Source organism: Palaemon carinicauda, chromosome 8 (assembly GCF_036898095.1).
Source record: "Palaemon carinicauda isolate YSFRI2023 chromosome 8, ASM3689809v2, whole genome shotgun sequence".
Taxonomy (NCBI): Eukaryota; Metazoa; Arthropoda; class Malacostraca; order Decapoda; family Palaemonidae; genus Palaemon; species Palaemon carinicauda.
In genome coordinates, this window is record NC_090732.1 from 80730906 (window position 1) to 80754947 (window position 24042).

At 35.4% G+C, this 24042-nt stretch overlaps 1 protein-coding gene and 1 long non-coding RNA gene across 2 annotated transcripts in view; one reads left to right on the forward strand and one right to left on the reverse strand.

Moving 5' to 3' along the window:
• LOC137645774 (uncharacterized) overlaps positions 1-17454 on the reverse strand; it is a 27564-nt gene extending 10110 nt beyond the window's left edge. The window contains exons 1-2 of the long non-coding RNA XR_011045349.1: positions 17259-17454; positions 3489-4485 (exon numbers count right to left, since the gene is read on the reverse strand). This is a non-coding gene — a long non-coding RNA (uncharacterized lncRNA). The remainder of the gene's footprint in view (positions 1-3488; positions 4486-17258) is intronic.
• Positions 1-24042, forward strand: part of LOC137645772 (protein fantom-like) — a 723952-nt gene that overhangs the window by 694253 nt on the left and 5657 nt on the right.

Here is a 24042-nt window from a genome sequence, read left to right on the forward strand (position 1 = left end):
GCAGCTGTCTGAGAGCAACTCTCGGAAAAAACTCTCCAATCTAATCGCACCTTAATATCTGCTACTCTACTGGGGCAGGGTTGGATACCTTCTGGGGTTATTATGGGACCTAAAAATTCGACCTGTTTACGGAAAATTTTGCACTTTGACAAATTTATTTTCTTACCATTACGTCGCAAAGCTTCTAAACTTTAATGAATATTATTATTCTGCTCTTCACCCGTTTTCCCTGTAATTATGATATCATCTAAATAAACAAGAACATTTTGGCCAATTAAGGGAGACAAAACGACCATCATTACTCTAGAGAAATGACTTTGAGCATTTTTTAACACCGAAAGAAAGAATATTAAACTGAAATAGTTGATCGTTAGCTATAAATGCCGTTTTACATTTACTTTCTTCCTGAATTGGTATTTAATAGTATCCAGATTTTAAATCAACAGTTGTAAAATATTTACTATCCCGTACCTTCACAAGTAATTCTTCGATCGAGGGCAATGGAAATGCATTATCGTTAGTGACTGCATTCAACTTCCTATAATCAACACACAATCTTATCGAGCCATCCATTTTCCAAACAGCTACAATTGGAGAAGCCCAGGGGGATTCTCTCTCCTCGATTATCCCTTGTTCCCTTAATTCATTAATTTCCCTTTCTATCTCTCCCAGGAAATGAGTGGATACCTTATAAAGCCTTGACCTGATTGGCTCCGCCTGCCCAGTTTCAATGCTAAAGGGAAATGGATCAATCCTCCCGGGTGGCTCATCTCCAATTACAATTACATCGGAATAATTATTGACAATGTCACTAACTATAGGTTGATATTCTGACGGACATAGTTTTCGCGCTTGCATAATCAAATTCTGAGTGAGTTTGTCTGTGCAGGCTGGAGTTGTGGCTACCAATGTCACCTTATTACCAATTTCACATAACTCTAATTCACACACAGAATCACTTGCTAACACAACTCTTTTATTTATTATATCAGCTCTGTTCCCTTTTATTTCCGATAAGCCCTCTAAAATTACATGCGCCCAATTGTCATGGGTTTTAACAACGACCTTGATTCCTTCTGGAAGAGGGCGACACGGGGTCACTGATTTGCTCGTAAGTGTCTTGGGAGACAACATTTCTCTCTCAGGTACAGCTGTTACCTAACTTAAATGTCTCTCCCTGCCCGCACAAGCACTTACTCTCTCATAACATTCTATCGGCAAAATGTACCCTTTTACTTTTAGTGTTATTGTATCTTTTCCCCCAAAAATGCATATTTGATATTTAGAGATAAAATCAATTCCTAAAATAACCTCGATTCCTGGAATTCCCAAGGTGGGCAAGACAAAAGAATCATGTGTAAACTTCACAGATCCCACCTTAAAGTTGACGATCGTTGTATGGTTTATGCGTAGTTTATTTCCTCCTGGTGTGTAGAGGACGATGGATGCCACTGACTGTAGTGGGTTTGAGAGAATCTTTTTTCAATCAGTGAAACGCTGGCTCCTATGCCGCTGCCTCGGCTGCTGCTTCTGATGTCATGCAGGGGATTATTGATCTCCCTCGTCTCCCCCTTCCTCTGCTTCCTTTTCCTCCGGGGGGGGGGGAGGGGGGTTGACGTGTGCCACAGCCTGCCCGCCCCCGGCGTTTTTTGCTGGGCACTCTCGAGATAGATGACCATAGGCCTGACAAGTGTAACAGCGGGAGGATCCTTAGGTGGGGCACTCCACGTCGTTGCCCCTCTCCCCCACACTGCCAGCATCTGAAGACTCTTCTCACCTGCTGACTACGTTCTCTCCTCTCCCGCTTTGAGGGTTGGTGAGTGACTCTCATGGCGGCCAACTTCTTGGAATCGGGGCAGTTATTCCCAGTCATTTTTTCTTCTGGCAAACTATCTGGAATATTTTGTATCGCGCGCACTACTTCTGCTAACGAGCAATTGTCATCCAACAAAAAAACACATAAATATGGGTTTACTAATCTGCAAATATGTTTACGGGCAATTACTTTTTTATCACCTTCTGGAAGATTGGCACTCCAGGTAGCAAACGAATGGCAATCGTGAAAAATGAGAGTTGCAAAACTAAGAACGGATTCACCTTTCCGAATTTTGGGATTGTAATTTTCTTTTAAGTCTCCTCTCGCATCAGGCAAGGCATATTTCTCAAATAAACGTCGTTTTATTTCAGTATAACTTCTTAAACTGTCTTGTGGCCAACACATTACCTCCATTACCGGAGCATCCTTCAGCAATCTAATTACTTGAATAGCTTTTTCTCTTTCTAACCACCCTATGTGGCTACTTCAAAGTCTCTCAAAAACACTTCAATCGATTGAAACCCTTCCTTTAGCCGTTGGAGTTCTGGCAACTTTCGAACTACGATTTGAGTATCTTCACTCAGCTTTCACTTGTGTGCGTTCGGACTTCGTTCATGTACGTCGGATATGCTATGGTTGCGCGCCTCTCCTGTTCTCGTTCAACCTAGAATCTGTTTATTAACTCTTCTAAGTTATCTAACATATTTTCCAATTCTTGCATTCTAATTTCCTGTCTATATTCTTCCTTGGCAACGCTATACACTACATCTCCTGCAGTAGCAGTGTCTGTTATGTTAGTTCTCGCATATCTAGGCATCTTGAACTTTTATTTTACCGGCTTAAAGAACAACTTCGTTCACAATATACACAACCAGACGTATTTTTACACCTGACACCAATATGTCCCATGTCCACAGATAATGAGACATCGGAACATGGGTTTTTTTTCACTTTATTACAAACGGTTTATAAGTATACTATACAATTGAAACACTCTCAGGTGAGCGCCTTGTCTACTTGAGCGTACAAGGGCAACTAACTACCTCTCGCTATCAAAATGCAATCTTGCCACAACATGCTGAATTATAGGTTTTGTGAAATTCTCATGATTATAGAGTTCATTTACCTTGACATACAACATGTATCTTCATACAAGAATTAGGGCATATATATATATATATATATATATATATATATATATATATATATATATATATATATATATATAGTATAAATATATATATAGTATATATATATATATATATATATATATATATATATATATATATATATATATATATATGTCTCGTGGCAGGGCTATTAGATAATAAATGATGAGAGGTAGTAAATTAGATGATTTTTACATTGTAAGAGGATTTATTGTTTTAAGTTAATTTTCACAGAGACAAGAGCATAAATTTTCTTCAAAAGTGAGTGAAATAGAACTTTAAGTCTTGGGAATTACATAGAAGAAGAAATACAAGTCTCTCACTGACTTTCAAATGACTGGATCAGTTCAATATAATGGTAATTAACTTGAGGATAATAGACACAAACAAGGAGAGCGGACATAGGGGAGACAGTTATACGATTAAGAGTGTTAGAACTAAAAAGAACAGTTATTACATGTTTCGTGGCGTATCGACGCTCGCCATAGTTGAAGTAGGCTTACCATGGCAGGTGGGCCCATTGAGGGTTGCCCACTCATTACACGGACTTGAACGTAACTCGTATTCAACTGGAGTAATCTGGGCTAACCAGCTTTTCTTATTCCCCACACATTGCTGGGGGGGCCTGGGGGTAGCGGTGGCCGGTGATGCAACAGCACCAGACTGGTTCTCACCCTGCATCCCCTCTCCCCGGTGTACCTGTTGACATGGAAACAGATTCAGTACACGTGTTTTTTTGGTCAGCAAATCCCAAATAATGAGGAAAGCGGCTCGAACTGCTTCCCATGGAGCGGGGAGATGAGGTCAAAGGTCGGCAACCGCCACCTTACCTCCTGCGCATTTACTTTATTTCATATTTTTGTAATTTTTTCTAAAATTATTTATTTATATGTGACCAATTCCCCTCCACCAGACTCAAGACGCGTACTCGAGCCGTAGCAGAATTCAAAACTACTTCAAAACAAAGAGAATGCCATTAACAAAACAAAACCCCATTGAAAATTACTTTACTCAAAACAAAGTCTCCACGATCCTTGTGAAGCCTTGTTCACCTCCAACAGGGGTGAACAAGACTTAGATTATAAATTCATATGCAATAATTGATACATTTCACGGCAAATGGAAACTGGTGAACAATTGTCAATAAAAATTAAACTCATTTCAAACTCAGTAAAATACTCATTATCAGTGAACACATGTTAAAAATAATTCTACAAAGAATTAATCATCAATCAACACTACACATGTCTGTAATCATGACACATATATGTTACTTATGAATATGTATGAATACTGTATGATTTATTAAAAAAGCGTATTATAGAGGACAGTGACTGCAAATTATTAATTACAACTTATGCAACAGAAGGTAACCTTCATATTTTAAAATACTTAACTTGTCAAAATCCTACAGTCCATTAGCGAATGCAGTCATCGTACAAAGATAATGAATGCCCTCATATGTCAAGCCTACATTCTAGCTCATTCATTGGACTCTGTCTGAAAGAGATATAAGATATAGTACTGTTAAACACAAATACATCGCACAGTCATTATGTTCCTAACCAGAACTGACAATTGCTAACAAAACACTTTAGATTACATAAAAGAAACGTTTCACAAAAAAAGAAAAAAAATCCTTGGAAAATCATCATCACATGTGCACTCATCCTCAACATTCATTCTCCCTTGATACTTTCGTATCCCTTGGGTATACCTGGATCCACTACAGTCATTATCAAACAGTGACAACAATAGTCATTAGTATGGTCATAATATGTAAAGAAATCACAAGAAAAGAACATCATCATTAAACATAATGAAACATCATCTAATATTCTTAAGCATAATGAAACATCATCTAATATTCTTGAGCATAATGAAACATCATCTAATATTCTTAAGCATAATGAAACGTCATCTAATATCTTCAAACCGCTGTATCGTAACATAATGCGCATCATCATCGAGTAGTTAACCAAGCTCTGTTCCTCCATTTGGGACACTTCTGCAGGTATCTGCAGGTACCCATGCAAAAAAACAACTAAATGGTACCATTACAACTACTCATTTGGGCTATGCCTATACTCTGCATTAAGTCAAGGCCAATAGAATAAACAGGTCGACCCACGCGCAGCTTTCGCTCGGATGGCCGTTATTAATATGACGTCAGCAGGTTCGACACTTGAGTCACGTGACTAGACGCACCGTCAAAAATCCCCCAAGGCAATCGAAAGCCCCTGTCCGGAGAGAAGCTCCAGGCAATCTAAAGAAGAGCACGTGTCCTCTTTCTCACATTTTCTTTCTCTCCTCTGTCTCTCTCTGACTGCTTGTCCATAATCTCATTTAATCATATTGTTATTATTATTATTATTATTATTATTAGTATTATGATTTTTATTATTATTATGATTATTATTATTATTATTATTATTATTATTATTGTTATTATTATTATACTTTTGATATTAATATAAAATAAATATAATAATGATAATAATAACAACAGCCACCACTACCAACAACAACAACAATAATATTATCAGGAGTATTACAATAATAATGATAATAATAATAATAATAATAATAATAATAATAATAATAATGATAATAATAATAATGATAAAGATAATAATAGTAATAATAAATTGCTATGATTATTATTATTCTTTGACTCTTGATACCATTATTACTATTATAATTATACTCCTTATATTATTATTATATTGTTTTTATTATTATGGTTATCATTATTTTTAGTATTATTATTATTATTAATTATTACCGTTATCATATATGATGGAGGCGATTTATAATTATACAATGGTGACCTCTCAATAATCATATTTGGGATTTGAGACAGAGCAAGGCTGTGAGACAAATTGAGACGGAGAGAGATGGATGTCTGACCTCCTGGGCTGCTCATTAAAGACTGGCCATAGGTTCAGCGTGGGACCTCTTTTGAACCTGTTGACACCACGGATGCGCAAACTTCAAAAATTTCAAGCGGCCGTGGGTTGACCTGTTATTCTATTGGCCTTGCATTAAGTGAGGCATGCCTGAGATCCCCGGAACCACTCCCGCTGCTGGAGTGTTCCCCACACCCCCGCATCCATTGCTCGAATTCTGGCGGCCGGTCTTCCTCAAGCAACTTGAGTGCAATAATGCACCCTCTGTCGAGATAGGGTTGTCCAGCATAAAGAATCTGGGCTCCTTTCTCCCCCTCAACTGGGGTCAGGTAGGGCATAAAAAAGCATGGCAATAGAAGACCAGTCCACCCAGATGGTGAACAAACAGAATAATCCCTCAACATCTACAGCTGGATTGTCCAAATCCCCCTAGTTTTAATCTTCACCTGTCAACTTACAAGGGACATCAAAAACTCTAAGGGCATCTCGACGCCCAAATGCAGAAAGTCAGTCTCTCTCTCTCTCTCTCTCTCTCTCTCTCTCTCTCTCTCTCTCTCTCTCTCTCTCTCTCTCTCTCTCTCTCTCTCTCTCTTTTCCTAAGCGTGCCCTCTTTTCAAGAAGAAGGTTATGATGACATCGTCATCGGGGCTATGTTTTCAAACTCTCCAGATACCCAATCGTTCGAATTCCAAACTGGATAAACTGCTGACGCATTGTTTGTGTCGGCGACTGCAAACACGATTTCTGGCACAAGTTTCACAACAGAGACATGCACCTTACATACATTGCCCTTCACAACAGTCTGATACTCTTATTTTGTGTTGTCTTATCTCTTATCTCTGTACTCAAACTACGCCGAACTCAAACTCTGGCAAACATACAACAATCATTTTAGGACATTTATTCATAATAATTTGCCCTACATTACGCAAAGAAGGGATCTTGCGTTAACAACACATCACAGAGCACTAATTTGAAATCGAAACTTCCTAGTGCAATTAAGAATAGCGAGAAATGATTCTGATCAGATCTACGTTAAAATTCAAACAAGAAAAAATACATGGTGGAAAACATACATTTACGTAAAAACTGATCAGCATAAAATTTTGCTACAGCTAAACTGTGCACAAATTACGTTAAACTTTATTCAAAAGATAACACATTCTTCATAACCTGTCACAGAGGTTCAATAACAAAAGAAAAATCTCTTAAATCAACTCCCCCCCCCCCCCCACAAAAAAAAAAAAAAAAAAAAAAAAAAAAAAAACCTTACTTCGCCAAGGGACAAATCATTCTATCTGTTTAACTCACAACGGCTGAAATAACGAATAACGAAAACTCACACACTTCAATTTGCATGGATAATCAAAGAAACGCATTCGTCATGAGCATAACTCCCTTAAGAATAGGTAGCAATAACTGATTCTGTAAACTAATCAAGACAACGTATCATAACTAAAACAAACTAATCATTGGCAAAGAACTAATTCTTTCTTACTGAACTTTTCACAGCATTATCTCACAAAACTCTGACACTATCAGACACAAATTAATAAATTCTCGTTTAGTCAACCCCATCTTTTTTTCTTTTATTCTGCGAATATATTGACGCCGCTTTTGCGCGTGCGCACTCTCCTCTCGTTTTCTGCGCTTCTCATATACTTACACACACGATCGTATGCAAACACAATTCTCCACACACAGGCTTACATGCGACTCTCATTTTGCCTCAGTCATCAAAATCTTTCTCAAAGGATGGCATTTCCCACGATCATAGCGACTAACAGTTGAGATTCTACTATCTTCTTTCACACTGTAACTAATATTTTCACAATTTTTACACAAATCTCGTAATATACTCACATTACTTATATACAGTAGTACAAAACTTATAACTAGAAACATCAGAAAAAAAAAACTTAAGAAATATAGCATGCAAAAAACTGAAACTGAAAAATCAAATTAAGCTCAAAACCTTGAAATTACGTCCTTAAGTCATACACAAAACAGGGTATTAGGGTACAAACGAACTATGAAAACAGAACAGAAAACTGCATGTACTCATTAACGAGTCTCCTTTGCTTTTTAGACAAGCCACTGAGACTTACATAAGTCTGAGGGGCAATTAACTAGCCTCATAATATTGTCATTAAACGGATATGAAGCCATAAAAATACTTGGCTTTCTCTCATTGACTCGCCAAATCCCCTAATTACAATCATAATCACCTTTTACGTTATAATTTGACACAAAAAAAAATTTCTTTAACACAATTTGACATAAAACATCTGTTACTCTTTCATATCAGACATCAATTGACTAATGAGGGGCATTAAGTGGGGCTACTTATATTTTACTCTAACTCCCAAGTTTATTCTGATAACCGGATCTCCTTATATTAATCCCCCAAATGTGTTTTGGATTTTTCCTTATTCCTACAATCATGAGTTAATGTATCCTATTTTTCTTAGTCACAGCAAATCAAAGTTTATTGCCTGACCAAGCTGTTTTCCAATACACAGGGTGCCTATCAAGGCTTATGCTGTCAGGGTGTGTAGGTCGCCTTTGTCACATGCTTGTAACGAACGTTAGGCTAGTATGTTTTTAAAAACAAAGACAAAATGTTAGGTCATCTTTTGTTTTCTGAATTTCTCATTGTTTATAAACAGTTCTACAGTATTGTTTAGCAAGTGTTTGAAGGAGCGATTATTGCTGAAACACGACATTCTTATTTACTTAATCTTAACTGCTATTAAACTTTTAAAACTACTGAGTCATACATATGTTCTTACACATATTCCGAACATTTACTGAATTCCTTGACACAAACTGAAAAAGTCTACAGCAACTTGTTCGTCATTTCTCAAATTTTTCATAATACTTATTTGTTCTCGAGCGTTAAGAGAAACCGACAGACTAAGTAAGAATTCAAATTCTCCTCTTTCTATCATGGTACCAAATAGCACCTAGTAACAATAATTATTTGCTTGTCACGAATTTTCAAAAACACACAATTCTCTATAGAACTGATAAAAGGTTCTAATTCTGATTTTCAAGTCAAACAAATTATGTTACTGATCAAAGTCTCAAATTTCTTTTCACTAAAAAAAAAAAAAAAAAAATAGCCTATTCAAGATATACTCTTCTTAATGCTTGCTCAGGGAATTTACACATCATCACCGTTCACTTCATTCATTTCATTTAAACTCAAAGAAGCCGGCTTTTTAATTTTTAAAGTACATTCATGTTCCCTGGTAACTCATTTGACGTTACTTTCTTTGAATAATTTGTTGATAATTCGGGTGACGCGACTCTGACCGAAACAGTAAAACAAATCACTTATGAAACACTGCAACTAAATATATTAAATGCAAGATCTTTAAATCATGCACGTGACAGATTACTAACTAAACTAAACTTTTGGCAACTGAAATTACTTGGATTATTACACTAACAAACTTATCTTCATTAATTAGGATAATCTCAGACAAAAACTGACAAACAATATTTTAACACTTTCTTTTAAAACATCTCATAACGAAATAAGTAGGCTACTGATCGACAATACGGTGTGTGACGTAATAACAAAAATTGTGACACGAAGTTCCCAAATTATCAACATACCCAAGTTACATTTCTTTCTCCATAATTTTACTAAGTACATACTTGAAAAGGACATCATAAAAAAACTTCGTAGATTACGTCTTAACACTGAATTTACAAACTTCCTATATTTCAATCATGACAAACTTTTCTTCTCTCGAATTAAATAACTGTCATCATTGTTAACATTGAATTATTTCAACACGTGACTTTACTTCTCTAAGAATTACATTTAACACGTTTGGCAACGAAGGTCTCAAAAAACAAGAACAAACTACTTTATACCAAAGAAACTATGCAATGAAAATTCACAGTTTACACAAGGTAAAGAATAATTTCTTATTTATCCACACAACAACAAAAATAATACTATTTTTCTTCTTTTAAGAAGAGAAAAGTCAGTCTTCTCTCGAAGCTTTAACACTGAAAACATTTTACTCGACTAGTGACTTTCTTCAATCAAAACGTGTTCTTTATTCTACTTTAACATTACGTAAAGAAAACTGAATTACAACTACTCTACACACTTTTACAAAATCTTAAAAAACATATTCGTTAACCATAAAGCTACAGATTTCGTATCACGTTACTTAACTTACGGGTGGGTTGATTGCTGTTGGTCGTCTTGGGTCCCTCGTCCTACAGTTGCTGTCTCAGACCTCTTCCAATTTTTGGGGTGGTCCTTGGCCTTTGTTTGTGAGCCATTTCTGTCATTGCGCCCGCTGCTGTTGCTCTGACGACGAAGTCCTCCATAACTAGGGCCATTAGAAGCACCCCCAACTGCTCCTGTTAATAGGGCAAATAGAAGGGTCCTGGCCCGCCATTTCGGATGGCGAGTTCTGATGCTGTTGCTCCCGCTTCTAGAAACTGAACAAAACCGGCAATTTTGGACATACTGTCTTCTTTTCCCACATGAACATTGTCGTGTCGTCCTCTCGAGGACGAGTGTGTTTCCACAGTTTTCACTCTTGGGCGTCGTCTGTTTCGCCCCTTCCATCTCGGCGGAAGGGCGCTAAGGTCTCTTCTGTGCAGGTCTTCTGTGGGTGACTGGTTCACGTCACCCCTCTTGTCTGCTACTATTCTCAACATCATCGTCAAGATTTTCTTCTTAATGTTTGTAATGACATCCATTCGTCCTTTATCTTCTTTCGTTATGCTTTTTAACTGTCCTTCCGAGTTTTTCCTTTCCTCTTCCCCCAAGATGTCTCTTTCTTGCTTCTCGTGTGTCATTCTTTTTTCTTATTTCTTCACGTCTAAAGTCAATTTTTGGTAGCTGCGGCACTCGGTCCTTTGCTCATTATCACACTTGTTTGTAATCCTCTTTATCCCACCATAAGGCCACCAATTTTATCACATGGCAGGGCCATTAAATTATAAATGATGAGACCACTAAATCATAAATGATGAGAGACGGTGAATTGAATGATTTTTACATTGTAAGAGGATTTATTGTCTAAGTTAATTTTCATAGAAACAAGAGCATAAATCTTTTTCAAAAGTGAATGAAGTAGAACTTTAAACCTTAAGAATTACATAACAGAAGAAATACAATTCTCTCGCTGACTTTCAATTTATTGGTCAGTTATATGATTAAGATTGTTACAACTGAAAAGAACAGTTATTAGACGTCTCGTGGCGTATCGATGCCCGCCATGGTTGAGGTAGGCTTACCATGGCAGCTGGGCCTATTGAGGGTTGCCCTGCATCCCCTCTCCCCGGTGTACCTGTTGACATGGAAATAGATTCAGTACACGTGTGTTTGGGTCAGCAAATACCAAATAATGAGGAAAGCAGCTCAAACATATATATATATATATATATATATATATATATATATATATATATATATATATATATATATATATATATATATATATATATATATATATATATATATATATATATATATATATATATATATATATATATATATATATATATATATATATATATATATATATATAGCCATATATATTTTTGATACATTAATGTCTGGATTCTCTTAACGACCTCGGGATCAGAGCCCCAGGCGAAATCACACAAAGACAAGAGCTTGTGACCGGCCGGGAATCGAACCCTGGTCCGGCAAGCTTGTATAGACAGCGACTAAACCACTTGGCCACGTGGCCAAGTGGTTTAGTCGCTGTCTATACAAGCTTGCCGGACCAGGGTTCGATTCCCGGCCGGTCACAAGGCCAAGTGGTTTAGTCGCTGTCTATACAAGCTTGCCGGACCAGGGTTCGATTCCCGGCCGGTCACAAGCTCTTGTCTTTGTGTGATTTCGCCTGGCCAAGTGGTTTAGTCACTGTCTATACAAGCTTGCCGGACCAGGGTTCGATTCCCGGCCGGTCACAAGCTCTTGTCTTTGTGTGATTTCGCCTGGGGCTCTGATCCCGAGGTCGTTAAGAGAATCCAGAAATTAATGTATCAAAAATATATATGGCTTATTTGAATATGAAAAACACGTATAAATGTGCAAAATTTATCATATATATATATATATATATATATATATATATATATATATATATATATATATATATATATACACATACATATATATATATATACACATACATACATACATACATACATATACCAGCAAAGTTTCATAATTCGTTAATCCACCATCTTCGAATCCTTCCCCTGCTTAGTTTGCAATCTCTATGGACCTATTCTGTTATTCATAATGTCCGTACATCATCTGTTCTCATTATATTTCCTGCACGTGTCCATTTCTTTACCGTACATGTTGTTAGAATATTCTTTACTTAAGTTTGCTCGCATATCCATGTTGCTCTTTTTCTGTCTTTAAGTGTTATTCCCATCAGTGTTCATTCCATAGCTCTTTGATTTGTAACTAGGTTACGTTCTAATGCCTTAGTAAGTCTCCTAAGTTGATACTGGTAGGGTCATCCATCTAAATATTTTTCTTTTTAGAGAAAGGTACATTTTGTTTTCATAATCTCTTTTTTTTTTTTTTGTTAACAAAAATTTCTCTATCCCATGCTTAACCTTCTTTTAATTTTAGTTTCATGTCTTGGGGATACATTTACTCTGTCCTAAGTACTTATATTCATTAAGAATTTCTAGAGGTTCGTCCTTGACCCATATTTGATGTCTCTCTGCATTTTCATTGAACATTATCTTAGTATACTGTGTACACTACAGCATCATTACTACAGGTACTGATGTAACAGCTCACTCACGTGAAATTATCAGTGAATTAGTGTTGTATTTGACAATCCCAAACTAATGTCGCCGATTCTTCTGGGTGGGATGCTGTGATTATCATAGGATCTCCTTGTCTTACTCCTTTTCTTAGTTGAAATTTTCTCACTAAATTTATGTAGTTTTTGCATTGCTGTACTACCTCTTACATTAATGACCAGTTTTCAGTGGCTTGTGACTCTCGAGTGAGCATAGCTAAGTAAACAAATTCCTATACAAAAATACGAAATAACAAATGAGCATCACTCTCAAAAGACTGGATCCTACCGCAATACAAAAGTAAGAAGAATCACATCCTATCTTTGAGACAATTAATAAATTATTAAATCGTTCATGACATACGCTACTACAATTATAAAGCATGCTGAAACGTTCTATCAATGCAATACTGTGCAAAATTACTCTTAATAACGGTAGTACATATGTTATTACAAAGCAAATACATAACAGTGTCTTCCCCCTTAACTTGACATTGTACAAAACTTTACAGATCTAATCTCCCAGGGGGCCTCCCTCTATTCATCCTATTTGGAAGTACTATAACTTTATCCAGTACTGGTACATGAACAGATTCTGAATCTACATATGCTGTTTGATCATATTGGTTAATATTCATTTGATTTAATTACTTCAGAAAATTTTCCATCTCTACCATTCACATGATCTACAGAATTTTTATTCAACGAATGTAATTTATCAACATGACGTTTTACAATATATCCCACTTTTCTGAAGTATTGTATGATCTTACCATGACATTAGATAAAGGGGAAAATTTTTACTTATACCCATTTTCTTTTAAATCACTTTGCAAACTTGGATACAACAAATCTAACTTACACCTAATCCTCCCCACCATCAACAAATTTGATGGTGTCACACCTGATGACATAAAAAATTATGATATTTGCATTTGCTTTTCTATACTTCATGTTATGCTTAAATGTTTGAACAAATCTTTCAGCCTCTCCATTCATGGAAGAATGATACCGTACGTTGCTGAAAATGTATGTTTAATACCATTTACATTACAAAACTCTTTAAACTCTTGTGAGGTAAACTGTGGGCCATTATCAGTTACAATTCTTTCTGTAATACCATGTGTAGAATAAAAATTGCATTAATTCTTTTACAGTTGCGTAAGAGGTTGTTGTCTTCATTGGAATTACTTCTAGCCCCTAAATGTAAGCATCTACAACTATCAAAAACAAATAACATAAGAAAGGACCTGCAAAATCTGTGCACTCTCTTTTCCATGGATACCTGGGTAATTCCCGTGGGTGTATTTTAACAAAATGGGGGTTGTTCTGTTGCATAACACAATTCATACAATTTCTCACAAATGATTCAATATCTCTACACCTAGCCACCAGACAGAAGTCCTTGCAATAGACTTTGATATGACAATACCTTGGTGATTAGCATGTATTTCAGACAAAACCTTATTCTTCAGTGAACTAGGAATAATTACTCTTGACCCCTTCATTATACAACCTTGTGTTATGTTCAATTCACTCCCTATATCTTTATAGGGTTTAAAATTTGCCTCATTTCCACACAAGTTCCTACCTGTCATTAAACTCTCTAAAATCTTACTAAGTATTGGGTCTTGTTATTGTGTGCAATATCCTTTGCTGTAATGGGTATATCATATACTGAAACTAGCAATATACTGTCATCATACTCTTCTGGTGCTTTGTATCTGCATTACCCATCTTTGATGTAGGACGATATTCTATATCATAAGGATATGCGGGTAACGTAATTGCCCAACGTCGTAGTCTAGCAGCTACCAACTTAGTTAACTTGTATTTGGACCCAATATTACTAATAGAGGTTTATGATTAGTAACAAGTGTGAAATTTCTTAACTCCATACACTAATGCTAAACTTTCTTTTCCTATTTGAGAGTAATTCCTTTCTACCTTGTTCAATACTATAGAAGCGAAAGCGATTGGCTTTTCTGTTCCATCTGGCATTACATGAGATAATACTGCACCTAAATCTATTTTCGATGCATCACAAACTAATTTAACTGGTAAATCCATTCGATAATGTACTAGAGATGTGGTTGATGTTATATCTTGCTTGATGCTTTCAAAAGATTCCTGACAATCACAATCGTTTGTCCAATTCCACTCTACACCTTTATTCAACAAGTTATATAATGGATGTACGATTGTAGATAAATTCTGAATGAAATTCCCCTAAAATATTACTAAACCTAATTTTTTTTGTAATTCCTTAACATTTTCCGGCAACTTTTTTTATTGCACTGCTTTAATTTTCTCCTTAGTCTTATGAATATTTTCACCGTTAATTACAAAACATAAGAATTCCACTGAATCAACTTCTAAAATACATTTGGTCTTATTTACTCTAATATTATGTTCCTTGAACTTCTATAGAACTGCCCGTAATCTTTCTCTATGCTCTCTTTTATCTTTACCAGGCACTAAAATATCATCTATGAAAACGAATACTCCTTGCATTCCTGAAAAAATCTTATCCATAGTTTGTTGCCATATAGCTGGACTATAAGGCAATCTCTTTGGCCTATAAAAACCTAAGAATGTATTTACTGTACATAGTTCTTGTGTGAATTTTCATCCATGGGAAGCTGTTGAAATGCTTGTCTAAGATCTAACTTAGAAAATAGAGTACATCTTGACATAGTTGCAAACATGTTTTTCGGATGTGGTAAAGGATTTTGAGTTACCTGAAGCTGGGGATTCAACATTACCTTGTAATTGCCACGTAACCTAACCTGACCATTTTCCTTCACAATAGGAACATATGCTGTAGCCCAATCTGAGTATGTAGCCTAACCTTTTCCTATGAACCTTCACTTTCTAACCTTTTGATTTCTGTTTCAACTGCACTTTTCCATGCATGTGGTACTGGTCTTGGAGAAAAAAATCTAGGAGTACTATCTGATTTCAGAACTAAAATTGCCTTTGCACTCTTTTCTCTACCAACTTTAGCTCCTAATACGTCTTGAAACTCTTATAGAATATTATCCACGGACACTTCATTCTTGTGTTCATCTTGTGTACCTGTCACCTTCAAAATATTTGGGAAATCTAATTTCAAATACTGTAACCAATCCAAACCTAGTAAAGTTTGTCCTTAACTTCTGTTCTTTATACTGTACTTCTACGTTTGAAGCACCCATTACCTGAATATCAAAACCACTATAAACTTTCAAAACTCTATTTGTACCTTCTAATAACAAATTAGGAATGCTATTATCTGTTTTTCATACATAATTGATACATCAGCTGCTGTGTCAACTTGCATTACAATTGGTTTACCATTTATAACCACTTCTACCAACATGTGTTTCTTTGCATCTTTGTTGACAGAATTTATCCGAAATGCAAAATCAGTTTCTGACCTATCTTGACTATCATGAACATTTTTCGCATTATTCTCTGGGCGTATAGTATAGCATTTATTTTCTTTGCATACGGTTTAGGGAATCTACAGACATTTGCAAAATGGCCCATCCGTTTACAATTATGGCATGTCTGGCCCATAGCAGGGCATTTCCTTGCTTTGTATGCAAGATCAAGTTTATCACACCTGTAGCATTTGGGTTTTTCACGTTGTTTCTGCTTAAAGGGCTGATTCTGATATTTGGGAACATTAGTGTATGGCAATTTCCTATGACTAGGCTTTGACATATACTTTCTCTGATTCTCGTTGTCTTTCAACTTTGAGCCTATCTTGCTAATTTTAGAATTTTCTATTCTATTGCTAGTAGAATTACCTATTAAATTACTTTGCCTATTTGATATTTCTCAAGCTCTGCCTATAATCAATGCTTTTTCTAGTGTTAAATCTTTATCTTGCAGAAGTTTTTTTCTTAGATCTTGTGATGTGCAATGGGCAATAACTTGATCTATGATAACATTTTCTAACACTAGAAATTCACATGAAACAGCTAAATTCTTTAGTCTAGTCACAAATGCATCTAAACTTTCATTTTCTTTCTGATATGCCTGTGCTGTAAATTAATACCTTTCAAAGAATTTATTGGCCTGGGGTGCAAAATATGTATTAAGAGCCTTAATTGCAGCTTCACTGTTGTCATGGTAGGTTGCATTGTTTTGAACATTTCCCGAGCCCCTTTACCAGCTGTGTGCTGTAATAACGTCTTTTGTGCATCTTTCATACTACCTACAGCTTCTAAATATATCTTTAAATTCTTCACACCACTGTTGCCATCGTGTTGCAACAGAATTGGCTTCAGCAACAATCCTGAATCTTTCCGGATGCTCAGTATCCAGAGGCTTTTTGAATTATTACCTTGATTAGGTTAGGTTAGGCAAATGAAATCTTCAAAATTAACTTGTAACTTCCTAAACAAAGTTAATTTTAACCTAATTCTTATATAGTTTATTGCACTTTTTGTTTTATGCAACAAACTTTGGTAGTTCTACAATGTTTTCATGCAAAACTGACTCTGACTTACAGTAAATATTTACCTTTGCTCCTCTGCCTACAGGTAACCGATTTTAATCCTACCTTACTTGGTCCTGATAAACAAAATATTGATGTATGATGTTTGCTTCTTTCTTGACATCGAACTTGATTTTAGCCTGGTTGGCTGTATTCCTGCTGCATTGGGTCGTAATCTTCTAGTTGGCTCTTCTAGTTGACTGTCGCCAATATACTGTGTACACTACAGCATCATTACTATTGATGTAACAGCTCACTCACCTGAAATCTATCAGTGAATTAGAGTTGTATTTGACAATCCCATAGTAATGTTGCTAATATACTGTGTACACTACAGCATCATTACTATTGATGTAGCAGCTCATTTACCTGAAGTATATAAGTGAGTTAGTGTTGCATTTGACAATCCCATATTAATGTCGCCGATTCTTCTAGGTGGGATGTAATGATAGCATAACATATATTATTAAAATACATTTATTGTTAACGCCTTACATTACTGCTAAGTTCTCAATGCCTTGTGACTCGAGTGAGCATATCGAAGTGAACTAATTTCGTTACAAAAATATAAAATAACAAATTAGCAACACTCTCTAAAGACTGGATCCTGCTGCATTACAAAAGTAAGAGGAATCACATCCTATCTTTGAGACAATTAATAAATTATTAAATCCTTCGTAACATATTCTACTACACTTATAAACCTTGCTGAAACATATTCTATCAATGCAATACTGTGCAACATTACTCTTAATACCCGTAGCGCATATGATATTACATACATAACACTTAGTTTTGCTCATATTCATTTTACGTCATATATTTCTGCTTTCTTTATTCAAATCTACCATCATCTTTTGCAATTCCTTCCATAATTCACTAAATAGAATTAAGTCATTGGCAGATCTTATGTTAACTTATTTCCCATTAATGTTAATTCCTACATTTTCCCAATCAAAATTCCTAAACGCTTCTAGGTTTGCTGTGATTAATTTAGGAGAGATAGGATCTCCTTGTCTAACTCCTTTTTTCAGTTGAAATTTTCTCACTAAATTTATGTAGTTTTAGCATTGCTGTACTACCCGTATAGATATCTTCAAGTATTCTAACATATAATTCATCTATTCCTTATCTTTGAAGGGTTTTCATTACTGCTAAAGTTTTGACAGAATAAAGAGCTTTTTGGTAGTTTTTAAATGCCATACATAGTGTTTGTCATTTTTTCATTACCTGGTTATTTACATGGCTTTGGTCAGCTGTTGAATATCCGCTTAACATGGTCTTTGTAAATATTTTATATATTACCGAGAATATCCGCATAACATGGTCTTTGTAAATATTTTATATATTACCGAGAGTAAACTTATTTGACGGTAATTTCTAGGTCTTTTGTGTCTTTTTTCTATGAAACAATATAATGATAAAGATTTCCCAAGCTGAATGTATAGAGCAGTTTTTCAAACATTTTGTGTAAAGTTCAGCGAAATTTATTACTATGAAATATCTTCCATCTCTTAGTAAATCATTTGTTAAGCCATTTTCTTATGCTTTTTCTCTTTTCGTGCCTTTTAAGGATTTCTTTACTTCTACTGTTACCTTCGGTACTGGCTCAGGATTTTCATTACTTTTGTTGGCAAATTTATTTCTTATATCACTATTGAATAGCATTGTATATAAATCCTCCCGAATTTTATTAGTCCATCTCTTTTGCTGATATATCCACTTTTATCCGTAAAAGAAAATATCTGTTGGAACCCTATTCTAAGTCTTTTTTTTTTTCATTAACTTGATGCTTCTTGTCTTTAATGTTTCCTCAATTTTGGTCTGATTGTGTTTACAAATATCGTGTTTTTAGCTTGTTTATTGTTTTGAATATTTTTGGTAATTCTATTTTATATCTGTTGGATTTCAACTTCATTTCCATACTTTCCTTTATTAGATTTTTTTTTTTTTTTTTGTGTTTTCTGATAGTTTTCCTTGATCTTGTTTAGGAAATTTTCCACCGATCTTTTGTGCTGGTTCCAATACAAATTTTGTGAAATTACTATTCACTTTTTTTATTTGCTTCCATTTCGTCACGTAGTTGGGAGCACCTATTTTTGCTAAACTAAACTCATTATACTTTTTTCTGTTACAGAAGTGTTTATTTTCAGTCTTGAAATTAGATTCTTCTTTCTTTCCGCAGATCTAGTCAAATTTTACTTTTCACAATTCTATGATCGCTTGACTTTAATTTATTTAACGCTGTTACATCTTCAACTGAATTAACTTTTTCACTGAGCGTATAAAATCTACTTCCTTTTTCGTTTCTAGATTTTGACTTCTCCATGTCCATTTTCTATATCGATTTTTATAAAAGAAGGTGTTCATGATTATTAGAGTCTTTTTTTTTTCCAGCAAATTTTACAAGCATGTCTTCTCTGTCATTTCTTTTGTTTGCCTACACCTGGTTCTCCTATCTAGTTTCACTTTCTTTCTCTGTATTGGATGTTGTTGATGCAAACGTTTGAATGATCTTCCTTTTATACTTTTCATGTAGTTTGATTATCGATTCTGCAATTCTATCACCGATGCTATAAAATTCTTCCATGTTACCTACACAATTTATATTAACAAGAAAACCCACTCCATTTTCTTTGTTACTTTCATGACCTCTAAAGCAAAAGATATGACCCTCGTTTAACTCTATACAAGATTCCCCAGTTCTTATTTTACTCAGTCTTATTATATCCCAATTTATTTATTTAAGCTCTGCTAGTAACACAGTAGACAGGGTTCTGACATAGTCCGTTGCGAAGTTCAGTTCCAAAGGTGTCCACACGCTCTCTCTGTCACACACACACACACACACACACACACACACACACACACACACACGCACACACACATACATATATATATATATTATATATATATAATATAATATATATATATATATATATATATATATATATACATATATATATGTATATATATATATATATATATATATATATATATATATATATATATATATATATATATATATATATATATATATATAGTTTTGCTAATAGATAGGCCTTTTATGATCAATGCAGTATTATCTAGTGTATCGACTACTCTGTTTGTGAGGTTTCATATTCATACCCTATCACCACAGTTTAAAGCCAAAGACAAATAATTGTCTTATGTAAACTAGAAATTAGAGATAAATGAAAACATAAAAGCCGGTAAAATGTAAAGATAAAATTGGAACTGAATAACAAATGATAGATATAAATCGTAAGTAAAAACACAGTACGCTTAGAAAACTCATAGCACTAACTTGGTCGATATTGGAATGAGTTTATAGAAAGAATTAACATCATTAGTATGTTTATAGTTTAGTCGTCAAGTAGGCTTGCTGGTATTTTATGATAGTCATTGTGTACAAATTGCAATTGGTCACATGAAAATTGTTTATAAAATAGGATTTTGTCGTTGCTGCAGTCAGCTGTCAGATGCCAGGAAATCACATCTAACGGTGTTTCTTCCTGCTGTCATTGCCATTTCAAACTGAATAAAATGTTCCTACGCCCTGTAGAGCTCTACAGTCTTCAATACAATACTATTGAATTGCTGCTAAAATTATTTCCAAAGAATCATTTTTACAAAAATTAAGAGATGCAGATTTACTCCCAATATCTTGGACTTTAATCTTCAAAACATTTCTAAGAGTGGCATCCAATTTTTTGAGTGCCTGTCACCAAACTTCCTACTAGAAATTACAGAGGATAAAATTATTCTCTATCCCCACCTAGAAAATTAGGGCCATGACTATGAAGGATTATCCTCGCGCTTTAATTTTGAATAATCTTTTATTTTTATGGACTTAATGCGTGATTTATTTTAGTTACCCTTTTCCGTTAACTTGTTTGGCTCTTGCATAATTAATTTTAGTTACCCTCTCCATTTTCTATCGTATCTATCGATTTTATGATAGTAATTAGGTGCCTGCTTGAAATTGTTCTTATATCCTTGAGCAGCATATTTTAGGTTAGGTTACTTACAGATCTTGAATATAATTTGTGCATTAGATTTTATAAATATTATATTTACATTTGACTAGGAATTTTATTGTGGTAACCTATTGGAAACGTCTCTGCCTACCGGTCTGCTTAACTAGATATTCGAGACCCGCTCAAGTTCAATAGTTTCTTGTAGTGTCTGCATCCTCACTATCCTGTGAGCTAAGAAAAGGGGTTTTGGGGGAGCCTCTACGTCTACCTGCACAGTCATCAGCAGCCTTTGTTTAGCCCTCCGTGGTCCTTGCTTGGTTGGAGAGGGGCTTGGCTTCTGATCAAATGTATACATGGTAAGTCTCTAGGTCTTTGTCGCTGTCCCCGGCTTCCTCCATTCATGAGAGGCCTTTATAGGTAGTAGGTTCGCCTGGGCACCAGCCATCCGTTGAGATAATACTGCTATTATTATCATTATTTTTACTAGCCAAGCTACAACCCTGGTTGAAAAAATATGATGCTATAAGCCCTAGGGCTCCAACAGGGAAAAGTACATCAGGGAGAAAGGAAAGAAGGAAATAAATAAACTACAAGTAATAACAATCAAAATAAAATATTTTAAGATCAATAACAACGTTAAAGATAGATCTATCATATATAAACTATAAAATCTTCATAAACACAGGAAGAAAAACAAGATAAACTAGCGTGCCCGAGTGTACCTTCAAGCAAGAGATCTCTAACCCAAGACAATGGAAGACCAAGGTACAGAGGCTATGGCACTACCCAAGACTAGAGAACAATGGTTTGATTTTGGAGTGTCCTCTTGAAGAGCTACTTACCATAGCTAAAGAGTTTCTTCTACCTTTACCAGGAGGAAAGTAGCCACTATACAATTACATTGCATTAGTTAAACCCATGAGCAAAGAAGAATTGTTTGGTAATCTCAGTGTTGTCAGGTGTATGAGGAAAGGGGAGAATGTGATAAGAATAAGCCAGACTATTCGGTGTAAGTGTAAAAGAAATAATTAACCGTAACCAGAGAGAGGAATCCATTGTAGTACTGTCTGACCAGTCAAAGGATCCAATAATTCTCGAGCGGTAGTATTTCAATGGGTGGCTGGTGCCCTGGCCAACCTACTACCTAGAGAGTTATTGGGTCCTTTGACTGGTCAGACAGTACTACATTGGATCCCTTTCTCTGGTTACAGCTAATTTATTCATAGCCTACACATACACTGAATAGTTTGGCGTATTCTTTACACCTTCTCCTCTGTCCTCATATACCTGAAAACAGTGAGATTACTAAACAATTCTTCTTCGTTCAAGGGGTTAACTATTGCACTGTAATTGCTCAGTGGCTACTTTCCTCTTGGTAAGGATAGAAGAGACTTTTTAGCTATGGTACGCAGCTCTTCTAAAAGAAAGACACCCCTAAATCAAACCATTGTTCTCTAGTCTTTGGTAGGGCCATAACCTCTGTACCATAGTCTTCCACCGTCTTGGGTTAGATTTCTCTTGCTTGAGGGTACACCCAGGCACACTATTCTAACTTGTTTCTATTCTTCTTGTTTTGTTTTAGTTTTTATAGTTTATATATGGAAGATCTAATTTAATGCTGCTTCTATTCTTAAACTATTTCATTTTGATTGTTCATTACTTGTCTTGTAGTTTATTTATTTCCTTGTTTCCTTTCCTCACTGGGATATTTTTCCCTGTTGGAGCCTTTGGGCTTATAGCGTTTTGCTTTTCCAACTAGAGTTGTAGCTTAGCTTGTAATAATGATAATGGTAATAATAATAGCAATAATGATAACAATAATAATAATAATAATAATAATAATAATAATAATAATAACTGTCCTTGACAATTGATTTTTCTGTCATTATTTAATTACTGTATCTGCCAAACAGTTAGGTTTTATTCATACATATATTTCCCTGGAGCTGCAAGATTACATCGGGTTTTCTATATGGACACCCATCAAGACTTCTGCTTCTACAGAAAGATTAGTCACATTTTATTATTCCAATAGGGCACCTCAAAACCAGGTAACCCTAAAAGGTCACATGACCTTCGTCTTATGTCTAGGGAGATAGGTGAACATCATCTCCTCTTCAAACGCCCTACTCTACGATTGACCATGACGAGGAGCGGAGGACTGGTCAGACTCAGCGGGCAAGGATCGTGAACCCAATTCAAGCGGTCTATCCTATTCTAGACAGACGTACATTGAGTCAGCAACAGGCGAAGAAGTATTTGCAAATCACAGCAGTAATGATGATGGTTTCGAGGGGGGCCCTCATTGCAACAGTATCCTGTAGCCCCTTGAGCCCATAACTGCAGCAAAAACATTTACGGGCAGAAGAATTGTATAAGCCCATGCCGGCCAGGTAATATACACCCTCTAGGAGTGACCGTAACAACCCTACAAAAAGCCCTACATTCCTCACAGCAGAGAGGTTGTCCTAGAGCCATGGGAACGGAACCCTCCGTGTGTAAAATTGGTGTCAATGTGTGGCCACCTTCCCCCATAGATAAGATGAATTCATTTAATTATAGATCACTATCTGGCTTAGAACATTCGGGCGTGGGTGTAGTTTGTGGTAACAGTTATCATTGTGTTGTTAAAAATTTTTGCATTGTTTGATTTTTTCATAATTTCAATAGAAGTCTTACAGTTCAGCCGATCATTTAACTAAACCCCGTTATTCAAGGGATAATCAAGTATCCTTTGTCTAAGCTTCTCATTGTGTTTAATGCCTTTTGACAAATCCCTTTCATTCACGGGATGAAAGCTGTTTTATATTTTATGTTCTGACTAACACTGTTTTGTTGTTGAACTTTGTGTAGTCTGTTAAGAGGGTCTT